This window comes from Hemitrygon akajei, chromosome 19 (assembly GCF_048418815.1).
Source record: "Hemitrygon akajei chromosome 19, sHemAka1.3, whole genome shotgun sequence".
NCBI classification, from domain to species: domain Eukaryota; kingdom Metazoa; phylum Chordata; class Chondrichthyes; order Myliobatiformes; family Dasyatidae; genus Hemitrygon; species Hemitrygon akajei.
The window spans coordinates 11,878,598-11,902,269 of NC_133142.1; the positions used below are offsets into that span (position 1 = coordinate 11,878,598).

Here is a 23,672-nt window from a genome sequence, read left to right on the forward strand (position 1 = left end):
CCATGGCGCTTCTTTGTTTCATGGCTGCCTGGAAAGGGGGCAACAAATCTCAGAATTGTATTCTCTGACAATCAATGTTCTTTGAAACTTTTGACTCTTTATGTTTTTGTTTTGATGTCCAAGAATGGCCAATTTACGACGAGCAGTTTGGCAACCATTGTCATGAACCTTGCAGTGGGAAATGCCTCTTTCATCCATTTCATCTTTCATCATTCTGCTGTAAAAGTGCAAATCATGTAAGCTCAGTTTTATTACATGTTTCAAGTTCCTGATGATCAAATGAGTTCATCCAAATTGGTTTTTATTCAAGCGTATACTAGTGCTGAAGGCATATTGTGTAATTAAATTAAAAGATGTCATTTTCACTTGCATGGCATGTTACAGTACAGTACTGATCTAGTATGTGTTTAGAGCCTAACTTGTGAACAAAATTGTTTCAAAAGTTTTTTCAAACTTCAGTCTGGAACTAAGGATAAACCTTTGCAAAAGGAGGAACTCAACAGGTCAGGCAGCATCTATGGAAATGAATGACAAGTCAATGTTTTGGACTGAGACCCTTCTTTAGGACAGGAAAGGAAAGGGGAATATTCCAGAATAAGAAGGTGAAGTGCTGGAGGGGAAGGAGCCTAGCTGGAAGATGATAGGTGGAGCCAGGTGTGTGGGAAAGGTTGAGAGCTGAAGAAGAAGGAACCAGATACGAGGGGAGTGTGGACCATAGGAGAAAGGGAAGGAGGACGGGCACCAGGGGAAGGTGATACGCAGATGAGAAGAGGTAAAAGGCTAGAGTGGGAAATAGAAGAGGGAAGGGAGAGGGAATTTTTTTCACTGAATGGAGAAATCGATATTCGTGCCATCAAGTTCGAGGATACCCAGGCAAAAGATAAGGAGTTGCTCTTCCACCTGAGGGTGCCCTCATTTTGACACAAGAGGGGGCTATGGACCGACGTGTTGCAATGGGAATTGGAATTAAAACGTTTGGCCACTGGGAAGTTCCAGTATTGGCGGAAGGAGCAGAGGTGCTCAATGAAGTGGTAAACCTATGAACTTTCTCAAAAATTGAAAGTACACTGGTGTCAACAGACTGAGTGTAGTCAAAGTCAGTGACTAGAGAAAGACCATATTTAAAAAGTCCAGCTGTAATTTTTTTTAGCAGCTCATAGCAGGGTTCTACAGTGCAGGCAATAATAAAAGCAGTGAATGCTGTGAGCATGCATTGCTATTTTGAAATCCCATGTTGGTTTTCATTATCTTTTAGAATGAATATACCCCATACTGCTATGTTTGTATTGATTTTGATGTTTGCAAATTGCACTGATATTGATGCTCAACGTGAAGAAGATAGGAGCCTGAGATTAAGTCATGGCATTGACTCATTGTGCTTCAGAAGAGACATCAGTTGATTTCTTTTAAATTGATTAATGTTTTGCTTAAAAAAGATGTAGTTTCAGATAAAGGTGTTGAGTATTTGTCCATTGTGAATGGTTTGATACAATTCCTGGTCATCTTGTCATTGACTGAAGCAAAAACAAAGGAGCTGGTTGTGGATTACAGGATGAACGGAGACATGCTAACCCCTGTTGACATCAATGGATCTAGGGTTGAGAGGGTGAACAGCTTTAAGTTCTTTGTTATCCACATCATCGAGGACTTCGCATGATCTGTACACACCAGCTGTGTGGTGAAAAAGGCAAAACAGCACCTCCTTCACTCCAGACGGTTGTAGAAGTTTGGTATGGGCCCCCAAATCCCAAGAACTTTCTACAGGGGCACAATTGAGAACATCCTGACTGGCTGCATCACTGCCTGATATGCGAACTGTATGTCTCTTAATCACAGGATTCTGCAGAGAGTGGTGCAGACAGCCCAGCGCATCTGTAGTTGTGAACTTCCCTTGATTCAGGACATGTACAAAGACAGGTGTGGAAAAAGGACCCAAAGGCTTATTGGGGACCTGAGTCACCCCAACCACAAACTGTTCCAGCTGCTACCATCCGGGAAACGGTACTGCAGCATAATAGCCAGGACCAACAGGCTTTTTCCACCAGGCCAGCAGACTGATTAATGCATGCTGATTGAGTATACTTCTATGTTACATTGACTATTCCACTTATTATAACTTATTACAAATTACTATGATTGCACATTGCACATTTGGATGGAGACATAACATTAAGATTTTTACTCAAGTATGTGAAGGATGTAAGAAATAAAGTCTATTCAATTCAACTTAATCAGAATTTGCAGATATAATGAACATCTGCAATGAAAAAATAGGTGTCTGCTTAGAAACAATACCCCTGCTGAATGGTTTTGGCCCAAAATGTCGAATGTACTTTTTCCCATAGATGCTGCCTGGCCGGCTGAGTTACTCCAGCATTTTGTGTGTGATATCTGCTTAGTATCATTTTGTTTTTTTAAAAAATTTATTTACTGAGATACAGGGCAGGATAGCCCCTTCCAGCCCTTCAAGATGCACTGCCCAGCAATCCCCGGTTTAATTCTAGCCCAGTCACAGGACAATCTACAATGACCAATTAACCTACCAATCGGTACGTCTTTGGACCGTGGGAGGAAACCAGAGCATCCGGAGGAAATTTATGCAGTTACAGGGAGAAAGTACAAACACTTTACAGGCAGTGGCGGGAATTGAACCACGGTCACTGGAACTGTAAAGCATTGTGCTAACCATTACCCTACCGTACCGTTATAAGATACAGAAGTAGAATATTTCAAACCGATCTATATGTTTTCTTTTATGGAAAATGTAATGTAATTAAGATTAAGTGTTCTAACTTATAAAGAGTTAAAACGATTACTCTGTCCTCTTTGCACCTTGGTGTAGGCATTACTCTGACAATGCTATTTGAGATTACTCATATGTACACAATCCTTGTTCAGGAATTTCTGTGGGGCCAAATTTCTTGCCTTTTATGCTACAGTAATTTGCAAGACAAATCATCAGAGAAACTATGGAGCAGGGGTTCCCAAACTTTTTAATGTCAAGGACCGCTACCATTAACCAACTGGTCCATAGACACCAGGTTTGGAACTACTGCAATGGAGGAAAGTATTTGGGGTGTTTGAGCTAGGCAGCATATCTTCCTTCAACTGAACCTCTTGAATATAAGTTAGAGTTGGATTGATAAAAATCTGTCTCTACCCAGACTGCAGTAGCTTAAAGTAGTTTGAAAGTATCCTTCTCAGTTGCCAAATCTATTTTCACTTGATTTTGTTTTGAGGTTGATGGCACAGGTTGGCAAACAAATTTGTTGTTCGAGTACTTTAAGCTGCTTACCACCTTGTGCTGATCCAGATTCATGCATGTTGTGTGTCATACTATGTAGGGAATAACAAACCTTTTGAACAATGCAATTGTAATGTCCAGTTCAGAGTTTGGGCCTACTCCAGAAGCTCCAACTTTGATTACAGGCTTGAGTGGAAAGCATGCAGCATTAAATGAATGTTAGTATTCAGTTTTTGAAAAGCCAGGAATACTCATTAGTTCTTAATTTTTTACAACAGTAAATTTAAAATAACAAATTGAAATTCCTCGGTCTTATTATTTCAGATTAGGGTCAAACTGAAAAGGTAACAATATGTTCAATTACAGCTGTCATCTAGTTGTTATCATTTCAGAGGACATGTCCTGAGTCCAGGACATAAGTGCAATTACGAAGAAAGCACGACAGCACCTCCACTTCCTCAGGAGCTTTCAAAGATTCGATAGGACATCTAAAATGTTGACAAACTTCTACAGATGTGTAGTAGAGAGTGTATTGACTGGTTGCATCACGGCCTGGTATGGAAACACAAATGCCCTTAAACGGCAAATCCTACAAAAAGTAGAGGGCGTAGCCCAGTCCATCACGGATAAAGCTCTCCACGGCATTAAGCACATGTTGTCCAAGGAAAGCAACATCTGTCGTCAGGGACCGCCACCACCCAGGCCATGCTGTCTTCTCCCTGCTGCTATCAGGAAGAAGATACAGAAGCCTCAGGACTCACACCATCAGGTTCAGGGACAGTTATTACCCCTCAACCATCAGGCTCTTGAACCAAAGGGAAAAACTTCACTCAATTTCACTCACCCCAGCACTGAATTGTTCCAACAACCTATGGACTCACTTTCAAGGACTCATCATCTCATGTTCTCGATATTTATTACTTATTTGTTTGTTTATTTATTTATTATTTCTTTGTGTACTGCCAGAGTTTGTTGTCTTTTGCACACTGGTTGAATGCCCAAGTTGGTGCAGTCTTCCATTTATTCTATTATGGATGAATATGGTGACATAAATGAACTTCTATAATAAATTTACTTTGAACTTTGAACATGGTGGATGATGGGAGTTTTGGCTATAGATTAATAAATGTCATTGGTTACCATCTAAGTGGGGGCAGTATAATTGCAAACATTCTTCTGTACATGGACACCAATTGATGTTTAAATAAACGTGTTGCCCACCCTTATTTATTGGTGCGAGCAAATACGGAATATCCTGCTGCATTCCCAGAGCAAAATCTAAGGCTGTATCTTCGCAAGTTTCCCTTCATGTTCGACTCAGACTGAAGTGTTAAATTTGTTGAAATTGAAATTTGTACCAATAAAGATTTCAAAGGTGTGTTATCAATAATTTTGAATCTTACTTAATTGCCACTTATAGTTATCTGTTAAGTTGAAGAATTGCTGCCCTGATTTTGTCAAAATTACTTTTGTTGTTGCATATAAACAACAATTTCATTTATTATTTCTTCTTATTTTAGGGATTTTGCCAACAAAGGTTTTGTTCCCATTCCACCTCAAGATTGTAATCTCAAGTTCTGCACTTCACTGGTAACATTTTCCACTCATGTTTTAATATCTTGGTCTTGATTAATTACATATATCTTTGTAGACTAATAGGTCTCAGTTCCTGCCCAAATAAGGTCAAGTGCTGCTTCAGTAATTTAATCGGCTTGGGTAATATCTACCCATGAAGTTTGGAAAAAACTGTTCTGGAAATGTGCCTAGGAGCCTTTTTCCATGATGACTTCAGACAGCCACAGCTGTATTTCTTGTACATTTGGTATAAGTATCAACAAATACCATTACATGTAAAACAAAGCAAGTGCAGATTTAGCTTGGGCACATAAATAGCCGTGTTACAACAGAACTGGGTTACTTCTAAGATTGTTATTAGTTTTTCTTTTGCTACTGCTTTGATCTTAAAATCCAAATTTATCCTAAGCCATCTAAAGGTCAGATTCTGATTTAACTCATTCAAGAAGTGTACTGATTTATTTTCTGTTTTAATATAATTTGGTGTATGCTAATTGTTCTGCGGTTTTTACATTTAATGGGCATGAAGCAGCAGGCAAAATTAGTTAATTCACTTTAACCACTAATATCACAGGTAGATAGGGTCACAGCAAAAGTTTTTGGCATATTGGCTTTTATAAATCAGGAGATGGGATGTTATGTTGAAGACATTGATGAGGGCTAATTTGGAGTATAGTGTGCAGTTTTGGTCACCTGTCTACAGGGAAGATGTAAATAAAGCTGAAAGAGAAGAGGGGAAATTTACAAGTTTGTTGCCAGGTCTGAAGGACCTGCGTTATGTGGAACGATTGAATAGGGTCAGACGTTATTCCTTGGAATGTACAAGACTGAGGGGAGATTTGATAGAGGTATACAAAATTATGACGGGTATAGATAGAGTAAATGCAAGCAGTCTTTTTCCACTGAGGTTGGCTGGAGGTTAAGGGTGAAAAATGAAAAGTTTAAGGGGAACGTGCCGGAAAACTTCTTCACTTAGAGGGACATGAGAGTGTGGAATGAGATGCCAGTGCAAGTAGTGCATGCAAGCTCGATTTTAGCATTTAAAAGAAGTTTGGATAAGTACATGGATGTTAGGGGTATAGGGGGCTATGATTCTGGTGCAGGTCGCTGGGAGTAGGCGGTTGACATGGCTCAGCTTGGACGAGATGGGCTTGTGTCCGTGCTGTACTTTACTCTGACTCTGTGACTAAAAGCATGTTAGTCAGCTAAACTTTATCCTGAAGTAACATTACAGTTACGCAAGAAAATGCTTATTGACCTGGAAGCTAACACAGTAGTTTATCTATATATATATATATATAAAATTCACATTTTAATGCAGTGCTAGGTTTGAATATTATAAAAATAGGAATACTGTGAAAGATTGAGACAATATATAGTTTACACATCTTTTAACTATGAAATATGTTGACAGGGCCCTTTGATCCTTCAGAGTTTCTGTACAAATTGATAGGGAGGTTAAGAAGGAATTTGGTGTGTTGGCCTTTATTAGACTGCATTCAAGGGCTACAAGGTAATATTGCAGCTGTATAAAACTCTGTTGTACCACATTTGGACTATTGTGTTCAGTTATGGTCCTCTCATTGTAGGCAGAATGTGGAAGCTTCAAAGATGGTGTAGAGGAGATTTACCAGGATGCTTCCCAAGTTACAGAGCATGTCTTATGAAGATAGGTTGAGCGAGCTAGGCTTTTCTCTTTGGAGTGAAGGAGCAGGAGAAGTGACTTGATGTAGGTGTGCAATATGATGAGAGGCATAGATCAAGTGGATGGTCAGAGACTTTTCCCCCAGGGTGGTAAGAACTAATACAAAGGAACATGATATTCAGGTGATTAGAGGAAAGTCAGAGGTAGTTTTTCCACGCAAAGAGTAATGGGTGTTTGGAACACCCCATGGTGGTAGAGACAAATATATTCGGGACATTTAAGATAGATACAATGTCAAAAGAAAAATGGGGGCACTATGTGGGAGGGCAGGGTTAGATTGATCTTAGAGTACAAGGTCAGCACAACATTGTGGGCTGAAGTGCCTGTACAGTGCTGTACTCTTCTATGATATCCTTGAACCAACTTCCACACTTGTGACAAAAATTATTTGAAAATTTGTTCTGTGTATTTTGAAAGGAGACACTACACATATGTTAGACTACAAGAATACTTTTCCTGTCCGTTTTCAAAGGAGACACTTTACGTGTTAAACCACAAGAAAGCACAATTAAAACTATCTCAGATGCAATACAGAAAAAAAACTGTCTACAGTAGTAGCAGTATAGAAATCAAAGTAATACTTATCGTCCACTAAATAAGTCAATCTCTGCAATGTCAGAGGGGAGCCACAGATCTAACGTCTTCACACAGCCTTTTTTCTCTTTCTCTCTCTCACTCTGACACACACACACACACTCTTCCTCTCTCTAACTCTCTCTAGCTCTCTAATTCTTTCTCTATCACTCTCTTTCTTTCTTTTTCTCTTCTTCTCTCTCTCTCTAACTCTGATTCGACATACTTGGCCCTATCTTCTCGCTATCTTCTCAGCACTAGCACAGGCTGCTACCTAGTCTAATATAAAACTCTCAACCTCTCTCTCAGCCCAGATGAATCCATTTTACACCCATTTTACAACATGTTCCGCTATTATGGCTAGACTTGCACTTCCTCGACTTTGTCAAAACATTGCGGTTTCTCTAGTACTTTCTTAGAACAGTCCCACTCCAAGCTAATGGCATTTTGTCTTACAAACTTCCATTTTATTTTAGCACATATTAAGGAAGAATCACATTTAACCCTTTCCTTACACTCCACCCCTTGATTCCTCATTGGTACATATACAAAAATTATACTAAATACAAGTTATCTGGAATTATTATAATATAATTATTTGAGCAGTGGGATTATAATTCAAATTCCATATAAGCAATAAGCTAAAACAAACTGCACTATAACCACAACAAATATTATAATTAGTTCATGTCCACTATTTATTCCTCAATCCCATGCTTTATCTTGAATAATGCAAACCCAATCACAATTAATCACGGTTAAGTCTCATAGATTTGTGTGTTGTATCAGAGGATGCCTTCTATAGTGGATCTTTGTGTGTTATTTCCTCCCATTCAGACGGTGACCTTTACTCAGGGGAAAGTTGATAATGTTGTCAAGATTAATTCCAGGGAGAACATGGAGTATCTGTTGTTATCAGTCTTACAAAGAGTTAAATCATTCTCATTTGGTCAATTTCTCTCTGCTTAAATACACCAGATGGTCTTTCCCTTGTATTGATGCCATCTCCGTTTGTTACAATCCTACCTCCTTGCAAGCAGAAGAATTGGGAATGTGCATCCATCCTTTTCCTCCAACTGTGGGAGCCCTTTTTTTGGTGCCTGTTTCTTCCTTCAGTCCTGGGGTACCCTTGATCATTGGTGATCCTTGGGTTAATGGTCTGTTGTTCAGATTGTACAAGGCTTAGGATAGTACAGTTAGCTACTCCTGTAGGGTGTGAGTTGGTGTTAATAACCAAATCAACTGTTTTAAAAGTCCATTCTCTCTTTCGATCAGCCCTGTTGCTTGGGGTAATAGGGTATATGGGGTAATAGGGTAAAAGGACACTTACCGAGTGTCCTTTTTCAGCCCAGCCTTTCACAGCTTGTCCCGAGAAATGTGACCCATTATGTGATTGTATCTCTTGAGTGTCCCCATAATAAATGATTAACTCTGCAATCCCTTCAGTGTCTGACCCTGGTTGGCTTTTGTACTATGAGTTGCCATTTACAGACCTGAATAGGTGTCAGCTATGGTAAATAAATGCAGTGGACTTGGTTGATTGGGGCAGAAGCTTATTTGGGACAACTCTCAAAGAACAGAAACTAATCAAGAAAGTAGCTGAGATTCACTTCACTTAATTGGGACAGGAGACTGTTGCCCAACAGTTTTGAACTAGCATCAGTCATGTGCACTCGTGTGGCCATTTAGACATTAAGCTGTGCGTAGAGCGAACACTTTAAATAGTGTCAGTTGTGTGTGCTTGTGTTTAAAAGCAGTGAATTTTGTCACTGATTGTTGGCGAGAAATAACAGTAACTCTTTTGACTTGGACTTCCTTGACTTCCTCAAAACTTTGCTGTGGACTAGTTCTCCTGTATTTTCTCAGAACAATCCCACTCCAAGCTAACACCATTTTGTCTTACAGACTTCCACTTTATTTTAACATATACCTCGGAGAAATCACACTTAACTCTTTCCTGACGATCTTTCAATATTTTCTTTGCAATTCTTAATATAGTATATAACCATTTCTTCCTTATTGCTGTGATAAGTCAAAGGATACATTGGATAGAGCAGAATTTAGTTATGGATTACAGAATTGGCCATTAATCTATGGCTTCTTTAACCATTCTACACATTGAAAGGAAACAATCTATTTGTTGGTGCTCCTTTAGGTGGACCATTTAAACTAGGTGCTGGGCAGCTGTCCCTATTGCTCATTAACTCCTGTTCTTATTGGGCATTAGGGCAAAATATTGCTTTTACCATGTTGGTAGGACTGAGAATTTGGATTGGATATGTTCAAGAGAGTCATCACATGATCACCTGCTCCAAGCTACCTTACCCACATACTATAACTGAATCTATGCTTGGACCTTGGTTGTATTCTTACTGTGTCCTATCTTTTTAAGGAGTTCAGAAATTGAACAGGTTCTTCATTAATTGACTAGGAGATGGTCACCCCTTTGCCCAGGGAGCCAGAGCCTTTCACTGTTCTGTCGTTTGGAAAATTTAAACGCCAGCCCAGGTAGACTGAAAAGACAGGGTTTTGGGATCTGGGATGAGTGCCAATTTTGCTTGTTCTCTGCAGTGGTCACTCCTCTCTTTCCATGGCGCTGAGGCTATGAAGACTGCCTGTCTGCTGTGCTTCATGCCTGCTAATATGATAAACTGACAAACAAGGCTTTGGCTGACTTGGGCTGCTCTGGTGTTCTGATCTGAGGTCTCAGTTTTTGGTTCAGATTGTTGTTGTTTGCATGAATTCTGTTTTCCCCACCCTTTATCTTGTGTATCAGGTGTTGGTCTTTATTTTTTTATCTATTTTCTTTAATTGGGTTCTTTTGTGTTTCTTGCTTTGTAGCTACCCGTAAGCAAACAAATCTCAAGGTTATACAAGCTATGCATTGTTTGAGAATAAATGTACTTTAAACTTTGATACTGCATTTCATTATAAATCTTCTTTTACACATCTTTACTAATTGAAGAACAAATGCAGAAAAATTGTTCAAAGTAAATTCAAAATACATTTGTGGATGCTATGATTCTTTTTCTCTTGGACACTTCAAACTAATCATAATGCTTGGCAATCCTACTTAGAAATTATCCTAGTATTTAAGAACACCAATATGTACAAATTATGCTCCTCCTGTGAACAAAGAACTTGTTGATAGTTTTCTCAACAAAACAACATATTCTTAAATGGTTATAGGTTTGTGATTTCTAACCATCTGTGAACAAAGATTACTAGTAGTATATCTTTACAACACTTATAGCTTTATGACCTCTGCATTTATTGACTTCTTGCTTTTACATACCCAACATTCAAAGGATTCAAAGTGCATATACCTGGATTATCAAAGTGAGTGTGCTGTATACAACCTTGGAATTTGTCTGCCCCAAGAAAACCACGAAACAAAGAAAACCATGGAACCCTTTCAAAGAAAAACATCAACCCCACCCCACCCTCACATTCAAAAAACAAATGGTGCAAAATGCAATAAGAAAGAATGGATGAAAACACAAAATCAAAAGATTCAATTCAGCTTTTTCCAGATTTTTTCTCCTCAATTGGCAACTCGGTTTTTTTCCCCCGGGTGATCACATGGGTTTGGGCGGGATGAATAATAAAATAAAATGGGCGGCATGGTGCCCTGTTGGTTGGCACTGTTGCCTTGTGGGATTCGGTGAAAACTAGAGTTAAGATTGGATCAGCCATGATCTTGTTGAATGGCGGAGCAGGCTTGAGGAGCCGATTGGCCTACTCTTGCTCCTATCTCTTATGTTCTTATGTATGTTCTTAGTGTCCATTATCTTTAGACCACTCTGATTTCTGATTTACGTATAATACTTCAGTTTGAACTGAAACTGAATGAATCACATTAACGGAGCACAGATACCTGTACATCCCTCTTCAATCGCACAATGCATTGACTTGGAAATAGATAGACATGCTTTCAGCACTGAATGAGAATCCTGGTCACCCTGTATCACAGGAGAGCTTTCATCATGCTGACCGCAATGGTTCACGAGATGGCTCATCACTAACTTCACAAAGGCATCTCTGTCAGTAATTGCATCCTTGGCTGATAAGTTAATGTGTATGCATCAGTTGTATTAACATTAACAAAATATAGTTCTCAGGAGTAGACTTGATATAATCAAAAATTGCAAACCTGAGATCAAGGCATTTTTTATAGAGTAATAGTTGTTCAAGGCACTTTAAAGGTTGTGGAGGCAAGTGAGTAAGGCAAATAATTTTCATATAGTTATATTTTTTATGATCTGATTTATAACTTCAGAGTTGTTTAATGCATTGCATCCCTAGAGCAAGGCAGGCACAGAAAGAAGCATAATGAATTAATTTGGTTGTTTCTTTATTGGTTGAAAGCTGTTAAATCATTTATATTTCTTAGAATAGAAAACTCTAATAAACAATACAATGAAGGCCTCTGTTTTAAACAAGGATTCTTGAACTGATCAGACTTTTTTAGTGCTTCAGAACGATAGGTTCTGAGCTAAATGCACATTAAATATTTATTCAGATACAAGCGTACTTACTTACTTACCACCATTACGTTATTTAGGGGACCAATGAAGGTCCTGAATCTCTGTCTGTGTAAGAGGATTCTTCATTACTGTTTCATTAACAATTGTTTTTAGACTGGTCGGGGTTGTTCGCCCTGAGCTGAATCCCTCCCAATCCTGGAGGACCAGTGGACCACTCTTTATCTGTTTTCTACCTGACCCAACCCAAGAACCAAAGTGCAAGCCCTTGACTTCAGCCTACATAGCTCTCTGGGTTATTGAGGCATGCAATGGGCCAAATGGCTTAATTCTGCTTCTATATCTTACGGTCTTATGGTCCTGTAGTGTTAGTGGTTGATGCTCAGGGTGCATTCAATGGACTGTTGTCCTCTTTCAGTGCTCTGGAACTTCAGAACTGTAATTTACCAAGAGCAAAGAAAAGCCAAGAACTCCTGCACTATGTCACTTTGCTCTAACCCATCTAAACTCAGAAGATGCAAGGTTAAATTCCTTATCTCTGACTGATTCCTGGTGATACAGTGTGAATAACATACCTGGTCCCAGCAAAGTTGATATTAGATGGGCAGCTGCCTTTTGTGTAAATTAAATCAAACCGAACTGTGTCAGCCTGATGGTTGGAAAAAAGACAATGACTGAGGCATTACTAAGAAGAATGGTCATTCGGGCAAGGTCCCTGACAATAGAATATCCCTTCACCAGTGCTTTAAAGGACTAAAAGAATGGACAGAAAGTTTGTTAAAAATTGATCAGCATTCAATGTTAGAGCTGTCTTAAATTCTGAACTAACTCAATTTAGGGGTGAGTCATAGAGCCACTCAGAATTTTCAGCTTGGTGACTCATTTCTGCTGAAAATAAAGCAGAATTAAATGTTCAGATTTACCATGAAATTTATAAAAACCTGTTCTCTGCACATAGCAAATGCAGAAATGTAGCTTGATACCCTGGCAATCATGTCAAAAGTGAGGAATTATGAAAAATAATTCCACACTTGAGAGTCCACTTGAGTTTATAAATAGAAAATATGGTTTTCAAATGATTTGCATGACAAATTTTGCCTGAACTCTGTACTTGAGGCATTTAGAATGTGGTAATTTCAATAATTTTATTATATACAGTTCTTGAGTACACCATTAAATTAACCAATTATTAATCACTGTCTTGACCTGTTAAGTAATTATATATTCCCTGTATAAATTATCATGGTTAGTACTTAGTTAAAATCATAAGATGATGTATTCAAATCTTGTTTCAAATTTTTTTAATGTCACTGCTACCCATCTTTATAATATTAATTAGAAAAGAATTCTCATTAATGAATTTTTATCTTTCTACTTTCTTTAATTTCAGTATTAGCAGTTATCTTAACCCAACAATTATGTGACATTTAACTCCTATCTTCATGAAAATTATGACAAAATTTCTTTTACCTTCAATGCAGACAATATATTAATAAATTCCTTTTAATGTACTGTATTAATTCCAATGTGGCCTTCTTGTCACTGAATGAAGTTGAAGTCTCACTCCAGCTACCTGAGCACATAATGCGTAAGCATTTCAGTGCAGTGTTGTGGGAATAAGCCTGTGCAGAAGATGTCAGGTTTTGAATCTGATTTTCAAATTGGGTGAATATTCCTTCATTATGTGCCATGTCATATGAAGTTGACACCAGATTGCTTTAGAAGATTAAATTCACTCCACACAATATCAAAAAAGGTCTAAAGATATAAAAACAATGCCAGCTTCATACCAATAAATCACTATCAAAAATTAGCCGTGTTGCTCATGAAGTTATTCTCTTACAACTTTAACGCTGGTGTGTTCACTTGTTCGTTATGTAGGTGATCATCGCCTATGACAATGATTGTTCTTGGCAAATTTTTCTTCAGAAGTGGTTTGCCGTTGCATTCTTCTGGGCAGTGTCTTTACAAGATGGGTGACCGCAGCCATTGTCAATACTCTTTAGAGATTGTCCTGCCTGGCATCTGTGGTTGCATAGTCAGGACTTGTGATATGCCCCATCTGTTCATATGACCATCCATGGCTTCACATGAGCCTGATTGGGGAGCTAAGCAGGTGCTACACCTTGCTCAAGGGTGACCTGCTTTATCCTCTAATGACCACAAATCCATTTGCCTTGTCTGAAAAGAAATCTGTGACCAATTTCGCGGATTCCCACAGGGTAGAGGATTTTATTTTCTTGGATGCAAGTACTTTTTAAGAATGGACTGTAGCATCTGGTATGATTTGTGATATGATTTTTCTGCCAGTCAGTGCCGTTAGTGGAGAGGTGAAGTTGCAGTCCTAAAGCATTCTGATCAGACGACACTTGGAATATTTTATATAGTTCTGGCTGCCACATTATAAGAAGAATGTAGAAGCTTCAGAGAGGATGTAGAAGAGATTTACCAGGATGCTGCCTGGATTAGAAAGCATGTCTTGAGGAAAGGTTGAGTGAGATAGGGTTTTTCTGTTTGGAATGAAGGGGGATCAGAGGTGAGTTGATAGAGGTGTGTAAGATGATAAGTGGGTTTGATAGAATACACACCCAGCACTTTTTTCCTTTTTAATACTAGAAGGTATAACTTTAATGTGATTGTAGGAAAAGATGGGGATGTCAGAGATAGGTTTTTTTGCACAAGAGAGTGGTAAGTGCATAGAATACACTACTGGGGTGGCAGTAGAGGCAGAAACATTAGTGGCATTAAAGAGACTCGTAGTAGACCACATGGATGAAAGAAAATTGGAGGACTGTGTACATTGGAAGGGTTAGATTGATGTTGGAGTAGGTATACGCCTGTACTGTGTTGTACTGTTCTATATTTGCTTTCCATAAACGACATTTAGCTAGCAGCAAAACTGAAGACTTTAGAACAGAGGTTCCCAACCTGGGGTCCATGGCATAAAAAAAGTTGATAAGGCTGCATGGCATAAAAAAAAGTTGGAAACATCTGCTGTAGAGTCACTAAAACCTGCAACTTGTTTATTGTTTTTGTCACCCCAACTCAAATCAAGGCTAATTGAAGGCAGCCACATTTGGGTTGATGTTAGTAGTCCTCTGTTTAAGAGGAAAGTTCATCCAATTGACATTGGCTTTGTCCAATTTTTAAAGATTTCTCAAATGTAATGCCAGAGGCTTATAATTGTCGACTAATATGTGAGATTAGTAATTTGCTGCTCTATTTGAGCTTTCAGGTGACATTGACTGAATGGAAGGGACCTATGGTTTCTGTTTGAGAACGTTTGGCTGAGGATTAAATATTGTTTCTTTAAAATCGTTTTGAAGGCTATTGTTGTATTCCTGTTCATTATATTATTGTGAATCAGCAGAAGCAGATGTGAATCAGTTCCTGAATGTATGAAGTGACTAAACGTTGTTGGAAGGGCAGACAGGTGGCATGTCGGGTTTGTCTACAAGATTGAAGATTTCATACAGGAAATGACATCATACTACTAAATCAATGGCAGGTCTTTTGCTGGCTAAAAATTAGACTTGGCAATTGATCTGCACTCCTTGGGTTTGAAAATAAACTGGAATTGAAGGAAGTCTTGAATGAGAATTTTTGATGTCTGGAGAGACTTGAACTGCAATAAAATTAGTCATTAAGGTTAATGGCAATAATATGTCGATAAAAATCTTTTGCTTATTTTTAGGTGATAAAAGCTTTATTCGGTGAGCGTTCAAAATAACAAAGACATGTGGGAACTATTTAATTGAATACAGCTTGTAAATCTGTTTTATTTCTTAACAATATTGTTAATGGCTATGCTATTACATATATTATGCAATGGGCTTAATTCTGCATGATTTTTATTTTTATGGAAAAGGGGAAGGTTGGAGGTGGTCCAGAGATGGTGATGCCTGCAATGCGATCTAACGTAACTGTGTCAAAGACCATCAGGTGCCTCTTTTCTGGACAGTCACCCCGGTTCTTTGCAGAAAGAAGGTTGTAAACTCTTGTTGGATAAAAGCCTCTGTTTTTCCCCATCACTGGTACACTGGCATTGCCTTCTGCATTTCTCCCTGTGGTTGTGAGAGCCCACACTACTGATACTTGAGCCAAGATGATGCAGGCCTAAGCTGAAGCTGAGCCTTCTCTGTTGAGAACTGCCAATACACTTTATGGTACACCCATTGAAGGAGAGCAACTTTCCACCAACAAGTTGAAGTCAGAGGAGGGGTACAGAATTAAAACTATAGGCTTGGAAATCAAAATTGTCACTAAACCGGGAAGTTCTTGCTACTATTGTTGTATTTATAGCTTCCTAGTTATGAAAGGTTTATAGTTTTGTATTCTTTTACACACCAATGAAATCTGTAATAGGGCTGATAAAGAAAGCTGTTACGGATGGTTCAGTTTCAAACATTATTCAATGTAAATGTGTTACATTGAAATAAGCTTGCTTTACTAATGGGTGAAGTAATAAGATTTGTATCTAAATGGTTTTAGTGCAGAAGGAAAGGGACCTTCGGGGACACTACACTCATGTGAGAACAGCTATGCAGATTTGAAAGTACAAGGATCTGTTGGGTTACTGAAAGAACAACCTCTGCCTTCACATTTAAGGAAATAACTGGATAAAGTGTTAGTGGTTTACCCCCTTCTGTCGTACTTGTGTTCTCAGCAGTGGAGAAAAGTTGTTGTGATGTATACGTCACTGAGAAACCTCACAAAGTGCCTCCTAATGTGACATTATGAGCAAAGTGCACTGCATGAAGATACCAGGCAGAATAGACCATCACCTTCAAAGTTTGAAAGTATATTTAATATCGGAGTATGTGTACAGTATACAACCTGAAATTCATCCTCTTCACAGAAGTCCACAAAACAAAGAAACCCCCAATGAAAGATAGAAAAATCCAAGTCCCAAAGTCACCCTTCCCCCTTTGCAGAATTGTTGAATCTCATTCAGAAAGACAATACTGTCATGATTAAGGGATGGTTCAATGGAACAGTGACCTTTTGGTTTGTAATAGCTTTACTGTTTCATATTTCATTTATACGTCAGTAACATATAACATTAACTGCAGGCTGTGATGTAATATGGTAATTGTTTAGCGCAAATTTGATTAAGGGAAAAGACTTGTTGAGGTTGAGGAATAAAGAAAGTCTTGTGGAAAGGCAAGCGGGAGTGGAATTTGGTATGTCTCTGCAGTGCATGCTGTAATTCCTCATGCAGCGTGATTAGTGAATGTTTTTCAGCATGCATGTGGTGATTTGGAGGAAAGGAAAATGACTGGAGAATGCCATTTGCAAAAGTATTGAAGAGAGTATACATGCAAATGTCCTTGAAGTTTTACTGACAATGTCACCTTGCAGAATATTCAGTCACATTGGCCATTTCATCCACATCATAACAGACTATCTGAATACAATGGTGTGCACTTTGGAGCCCATCCTTTAGGGTGGCATTACCAACGCGTTCAGGCACAGATTCCTATGTGTGATGCAGCACAGTGGTGGAACCACATGGATGTGGCACAGTCAGGTTAATTCCATGTGGAGCAAGTAGCCAACTCAACAAGTCTGGTTTCTGAGGTCTTTTCTCAGTCTAAACCTGGGGGTCCAGAGTCAATGGTAGGGGTCCATGGCATAAAAAAAAGTTGGGAACACCGGGTCTAAACTGAGCAAATATGCCTCCCAAATAAATAAATAGATTAGATGATAGGGCTGTGTGATAAAGATGAATGATGAATATGTATATCCTGAAGAAAGTTTTTGGGATAGCCTATAGAGGATATATTTTTCGGAAGCATTAGCAAATGATTATCACGAACACCCTAGAGAATACTACTTTCTAATTCCTTAAAATGTATCATTTTACAGTGGAGCAGAATTCAAAACCTTATTTCAAGACAGTGTTATTTTGTGCTGCTCCATAAGAAGGCACCTGAAATCTTCATGAGTCATTAATGGATAATGGTTACGTCATAGTGGCTGTGTCTGTTGTTATTGACCCCATAAGGGTCATTTCCAAATTGTTCCTTTTAGAGATAAGCAATGAGGGGAATTCCCGGTCAAGTTCCTTCACATTAAAGTCAAAGCTGACTTTACTGGCATTTGCGCCCAGGTGAATGTACAGTACCGTGCATTAGACTTCAGCACCCTAGGTAACCAGTACTGTATTTGCCAATGTGGAGTAGAGAGCGAGTTTGTAAATCTGGTGGGAACAAACTGTGTTGGGAATGGAGAGGGTGGAGTTGCATGGGAGGTGAGTGGGACAGGTGGCAAAGAGGGAGTGCCAGGGACGATGGGAGGGGTAGTGGTGGCACGGGTTGAAAACACCCAGTTCCGAGGCACCAGGCAAGGTCATTTGATCAAAACAATTGTTTTATTGATCATTACAGAATGTCTCTCTGATGATTCCTGCCCCCTCCCCTCTCCCTTCCCCTTTTCCCAACCATGACTGTCCTCTCCCTGCCCCCTTCCCACTCTCAGTCTACAATAGAGACCCATATCAGAATCAGGTTTATCATCACTCACATATGCCATGAAATTTGTTTTTTTTTTGTAGCAGCAGTAAAGTGCAATACATAAAATTACTACAGTACTGTGCAAAAGTCTTAGGTACCCTAGCCATATACATCTGTACCTGGAACACAGCAGGCCAGGCAGCATCTGAAGAAGGGTCTCGGCCCGAAACGTCGACAGCGTTTCTCCCTATAGATGCTGCCTGGCCTGCTGTGTTCCACCAGCATTTTGTGTGTGTTGTTCGAATTTCCAGCATCTGCAGATTTCCTCGTGTTTATATCTGTACCTAAGACTTTTGTACAGTACTGTATGTACTGGATCATAATTGTATGTGCTGTGGTTTGCACCTTGACCTGAGAAATTATGTTGTATTTTCAGGGCTGTGCCAGAGATGTATTGGGCAGAGTCCATACTCTCTAAAACTCTTGCATTCTTGTGCATTCCAATTGCTATACTAGACCATGATGCAGCCAGTCAGGATACTTCCCACTGCATATCTGGTCAACCCAGTGGCATAGATATTGATTTTTCCTTCCACGGAACAAATTTCCCCCGCTCCTTCCTCTGTTCCCCATGCTGCCCATTCACATCTTCTCACCCAGTGCCCCTCCTCCTTCCCTTGCTCCTGTGGTCCACACTTCTCTGCTATCAGATTTGTCCTTGTCCAGCCCTTGACCTTTCCCACCCTCCTGTGTTCAGCTATCACCTTTTAGCTGGCCTCTTTCCTCTCCCCTACTTTTTTTTATTCTGCAATATTCCCCCTTCCTTCTCAGTTCTGATGAAGGGTCTCGGCCCAGATGTCGACTGTTTATTCTTTTCCATAGATGCTGCCCGATCTGCTGAGCTCCTCCAGCCTAAATAATATTCATGCTCAGCTACATGATCCTACAGTTCAAAATTCAACTGTAAATACCATTTATTTTGTTTCCACACATAATTCAGATACTTTTGGTGTTTCTCTTCAGGGAATATATCACTTATTCAGAACCTGTGTGATTGGTCACATGATTAACTCCCCCTATCCTGTATTTGACATAGAATATCTAGAACACATACTTGGACTGTGTAGTAGACTGCGTAGGGTAATATAAATGAAAAAATATTATTTTAGATTTTAGCTGTTAGATCATACAATTCTACTTTATCATAGCCTTGGCTTGATGTTTGAATTCTGTACTCAGCAATTATGGCTTCTGAGAAACTGCAGCACCGGTTCCACATTGGTGTTCAAAATTGGATTACTGATATCTGCTAGAGTTAAGCACCCCAGAGCTGGTTATATAAGTTAACAGACAAAATTAAAACTTGTGAAAAGAGTGATATTTTTGGATAATACTGTTGCAGAGCTAAATGAGACAGGAACATGTGATTGGAAAAAAAGTTAATGTAGTGACAGAATTAATGCACCACTTCTGGACTTAATTTATGAAAATGCTGGTTATCGAGCCTTCTGTGTTCAAGATTCTTGTTGACTCATCTATTATTGAGGAGCATTGAACATAAGGGCGCAGGCCTGCCTTAGTCCACATTATTAACCAGAAATGTCACCCAGATACTTGCAAACAAACAGCGTTAAGTGTGACCACAAGAATAGCTTGTGTCTATTGTGAAAATGCAACTCCATGTGACAACCTTAACTAGTAGTAGAAATATGTAACCCCTATAAATTACATATCATTGTTTTGCAAGAGTATTTTGATTAGGAATTTATCACAATCTTTTTAGCAGTGCAGCTTATTATTTTAAAGAGGGATGTAACAAAGGATTGTAATATGATGGAGTTGCTTAGCCAGGCAGTGTGTGGCAGATGCTAAGTGGGAAGCAAGATGATCCCTCTTAAGAAGAGTTAGTGTTGAGGCTTGAGTGAAGCAATCTGTTCATACCTCTTTCCAAATCACAGGCTCGGAAGAATCCTTTGATAACAGCCTTAGTCTGCCCTTTAAGAAACAGTAGGAGGCAGAAAATAAAAGAACAGATTAAAGAAATAATTTGACAGTATATTGAGTGAAAGTCTTTCTCACCACATCTTATCTGACAATTGTAGATCACTCCTTTCGATGATGAGAGGAGAATTATAAATGCATTTAAAAAAAACACAAATGCACTTGCCCTACATGTGCACATGCATGCCACAGTGCTAGTGACATGCGGGAAAAAAAAGCTCAACAAAATGAATTCTGAACTTGACATTGTTGACTTCATTGTTTAATTTACTGAACCAACATTAATTTTGAGGCTCTGGGCAAATAAGTGGGTATTTATTAAAGTTATTTGGCAGGAATGGAACGGTGAGTTCTTCTGCACAGGATGTGCATAAGAGGAGAGAAAAATCTAGTGCCAATAGTTGTGGAAAAGTGTTGTACAATGTTTGGGGGTGGGAACATGTAATTTAGCATGTCAAGGCCTCTGTAAAGTGTAGGATTGTTATGTTTGTTCTTAATAAAGACAAATTTGGTGTACATTTATGTTAGAACATTATATTAGTGTACTGCTGCTCAGCCCTGTTCAACCACGCAACAATTGTGGCTTCTGGTCTGGGTAAACCCCTCACATTTTCTATTGGAACTGGAGTTCTTTATTATGCACACATAATTACACATCTTCCCCCTTGAAAGAAAAATAACCACAATATTATGTCCTCATAAACCTGCAAGGAACAATAATTCTTTCCAACAAGGATATCTACATTCTGTAGCTGGCCTCTTTTTGTTTTTGAATTTTCAACTGTTCAACATTTCAACTTCAATTGTAATGAGCAACTGCAGTACCTGATCCACTCGTCAACTTTCAACCAGTCTCTTGAGGTGGTTTAATGGTCCTTTTTGGTCTGCTATTTGTTTCCACACGGTATACTGCTTGTATTTGCTGTGTTGGTATTTGTGTTTCTCTGAGAACTCTAATTGACGTGGGAGAATTTAGTTTTGAAAGTCAGCTTGCAGATGGTCAAATGAACGAAAAATATGGTAGCTGGGTTTGTGTGCTATGCTTTGAAGGGACAGCACAGGTTGCTGATAAATTTTGATAACATGCAAATTAGATCACTGTTCATCATACTCTATATTGCTCTGTGGGATTTATCATGTTTGTGCTATTCTTTCTTCACCCTAGTACAGAAATAGTTATTTAATAATTTAGTTGTTATGAAATCAGAAAGCCCCTGAAGTGAATGCAGGGATTCCATTTACTTTAATGCTTATTCAGCATGTTTGATCCTCTACCTTGAGATGTATAGTTTTATAATGTTATTTTAAAAGATCCAGAATGATAAAGTCACCTTTCCAGGTTTTCTTCAGTGTGTCCTACAGACTGTTTCTTGTTCAGGAATTAGGTTACTCAATACCACAGATTTTCCACTGCCAATTTATTACTTGTATCCAAATAACCCTCAGTTTGTGAAAATAATTAAAATTTAATGAGGAATGAGTAAGGAAGTAAGACTTTCATAGATATTAGCCATATTGATATTCTTGATGCTTTATTGCCTTCCTGCTGAATGCCATCACTAAACTTCTTGGAATGCGAAGGAAGAAGAGATCCCCATTGAATGGACCTCCATGAGATCTACCCAAGCACCGAATTTGTATGAACTGTTTAAAATTTGTGAATTCTAACTCATTAAACATAGCCAAGCTATACTTCCTGTTGTAACATTTGGAAGTTTTATTGGATGTTTGTAGAGATGGGGAATTATCCTTGAATACAATTATCTGCTGTTGATAAAATTAGACTGATACATATTTCAAATAAAGGGAGCTGGTGTACTTGGTATTAATTGGTATTAAGTCAGGCCACATCAGTTTTTTTTTCAGTTTAAACTCCTCTGTATACAAAAGCCTATTAAGATTGAATTTTTAATACATAACTCTTATTACATGGAGACCTCTATTCAAGCTCAAGCACCAAAGGACCAAGCAGAGTATATATTAATTGCTTTTGAAAATTTTCTGCAAATGGTTTTCCCCAAGTCACAGACCAAAAACAACCACAATGAAGAATGGCTGGACTGTTTTAAATTCTAATTGATGGCTGGCATTGATTCATATACATTCTTTTTCTTCTTCTCTTTCATTATTTCATTCTTTAAGATCTGAAAGTTCTGGGAGGGGAGACTGAGGTATGCAAAAGCAGTAATCTGCCGTTCCTGACACTATGCACTAGTATTACATTGCAGCATTAAATAATTGGTATTGATCACGTCTCAGTTGAGTAGCATTGCTCTTTGAGCTGGAAGGCTCTTTCATGAGCAATTTCCACCTCAGAATGTAGGCTGATAATGAAAGTTCTCATTTTTTAGACTTTAAGCCAAAGCTCCATCTGTTCTCTTTGGTCAATTATACTAAAACAGCATATGGTCTCAGTGGCCAAACATTTTAATTCCGATTCTCACTCCCATTCTGACATATTGGTCCATGTCCTCCTCTTCCTGCCAAGATGAGGCCACCCTCAGGAAGAAAAGAAACACCTTATTTTCTGTCTGAGTAGTCACCAACCTGATGACATGAATATCGATTTCAGCTGGAAATCTTTTTCCTCCCCCTCCCCTCCCCTCCCCTTCTATTCCCCACTCTGGCCTTTCACCTCTTCTCATCTGCCTATTGCTTCTCCCTGGGTCCCCTACTCCTTCCCTTTCTCTATGGTCCACTCTTCTCTCCTATCAGGTTCCTTCTTCTTCAGTCCTTGACCTTTCTCACCCACCTGGCTTCACTTATCATCTTCCAGCTAGCCTTCTTCCCCTCCCTCCACCTTTTTATTCTGGCGTCTTCACCCTTTGTTTCTAGTCCTGAATAATGGTCTCTGTCTGAAACGTCGACTGTTTGTTCCTTTCCATCGATTCTGTATGACCTTCTGAGTTCCTCTGTCGTTTTGTGCATGTTGCTTTGGATTTCCAGCATTTGCAGACTTTCTCGCGTTTATGGTCCTGGTTACCTTTTGTCCAGAAATTGGCCCTTGTGTTTTCTACTTCACAGCAGTGACTTTGCTACTTAAGATCCCGTTCTTTGTTGGCTGTAAAACCACTTGGTTCACTTTGGAATATTAGTGAAATGTGCTCTTCTTATTTTTACTACCCACAAATTTAAGTTTCCTATAGATCTAAAATTGTATCTCGATCAAACGAATCTGTACTTTAAGTAAACCACTCTGTACTGATCGAGGTCGACTATGGATGTTGCATCCTAGCTATCTGAGTACACAAGCCTGGCCAGTACAATATGGAGAACAAGCTGTCGCCCATGTAACAAGCTCCCCCTCTCCACACAGCTGATGAACCCAAAGGAATGGCAGAGACCCATACAGTTAGGCACCAGCAGCATCACAGAAGTTGCCAGTCAGCATTGAACTCAATCTACCACTGCCTTAGGGACTTCAGCTCCAGATTTTTCCCTCTGTATTTATTCTGGAAGCCCTCCCCAGGAGTGGGTGTAGCTGCAAGGCAGCAGAGGTTTGAGATCGGAATTTTTTTTCTCCTAGAGGAGCTGACGAGCCCCATTTGCCCGAAGCGATTGGTTTGAAGGCTCCAGTAACCCACCTTTGCCCCTTCTTCAGTAAGTAGAAACGGTTCCACCTGGCTTAGTAGCTA

The 23,672-nt window shown here is 39.1% G+C and overlaps 1 protein-coding gene across 14 annotated transcripts in view; it reads left to right on the forward strand.

Moving 5' to 3' along the window:
* The window catches only part of atp2b2 (ATPase plasma membrane Ca2+ transporting 2), an 889,877-nt gene that overhangs the window by 191,789 nt on the left and 674,416 nt on the right, over positions 1-23,672 (forward strand). Inside the window, exon 3 of one of the 14 annotated variants that reach the window (XM_073072072.1) lies at positions 4,765-4,834. The exons of the other annotated variants lie outside the window; for them this stretch is intronic. The gene's annotated coding sequence lies outside the window, so the exon portion shown is untranslated. The remainder of the gene's footprint in view (positions 1-4,764; positions 4,835-23,672) is intronic. 14 annotated transcript variants of the gene reach the window in all.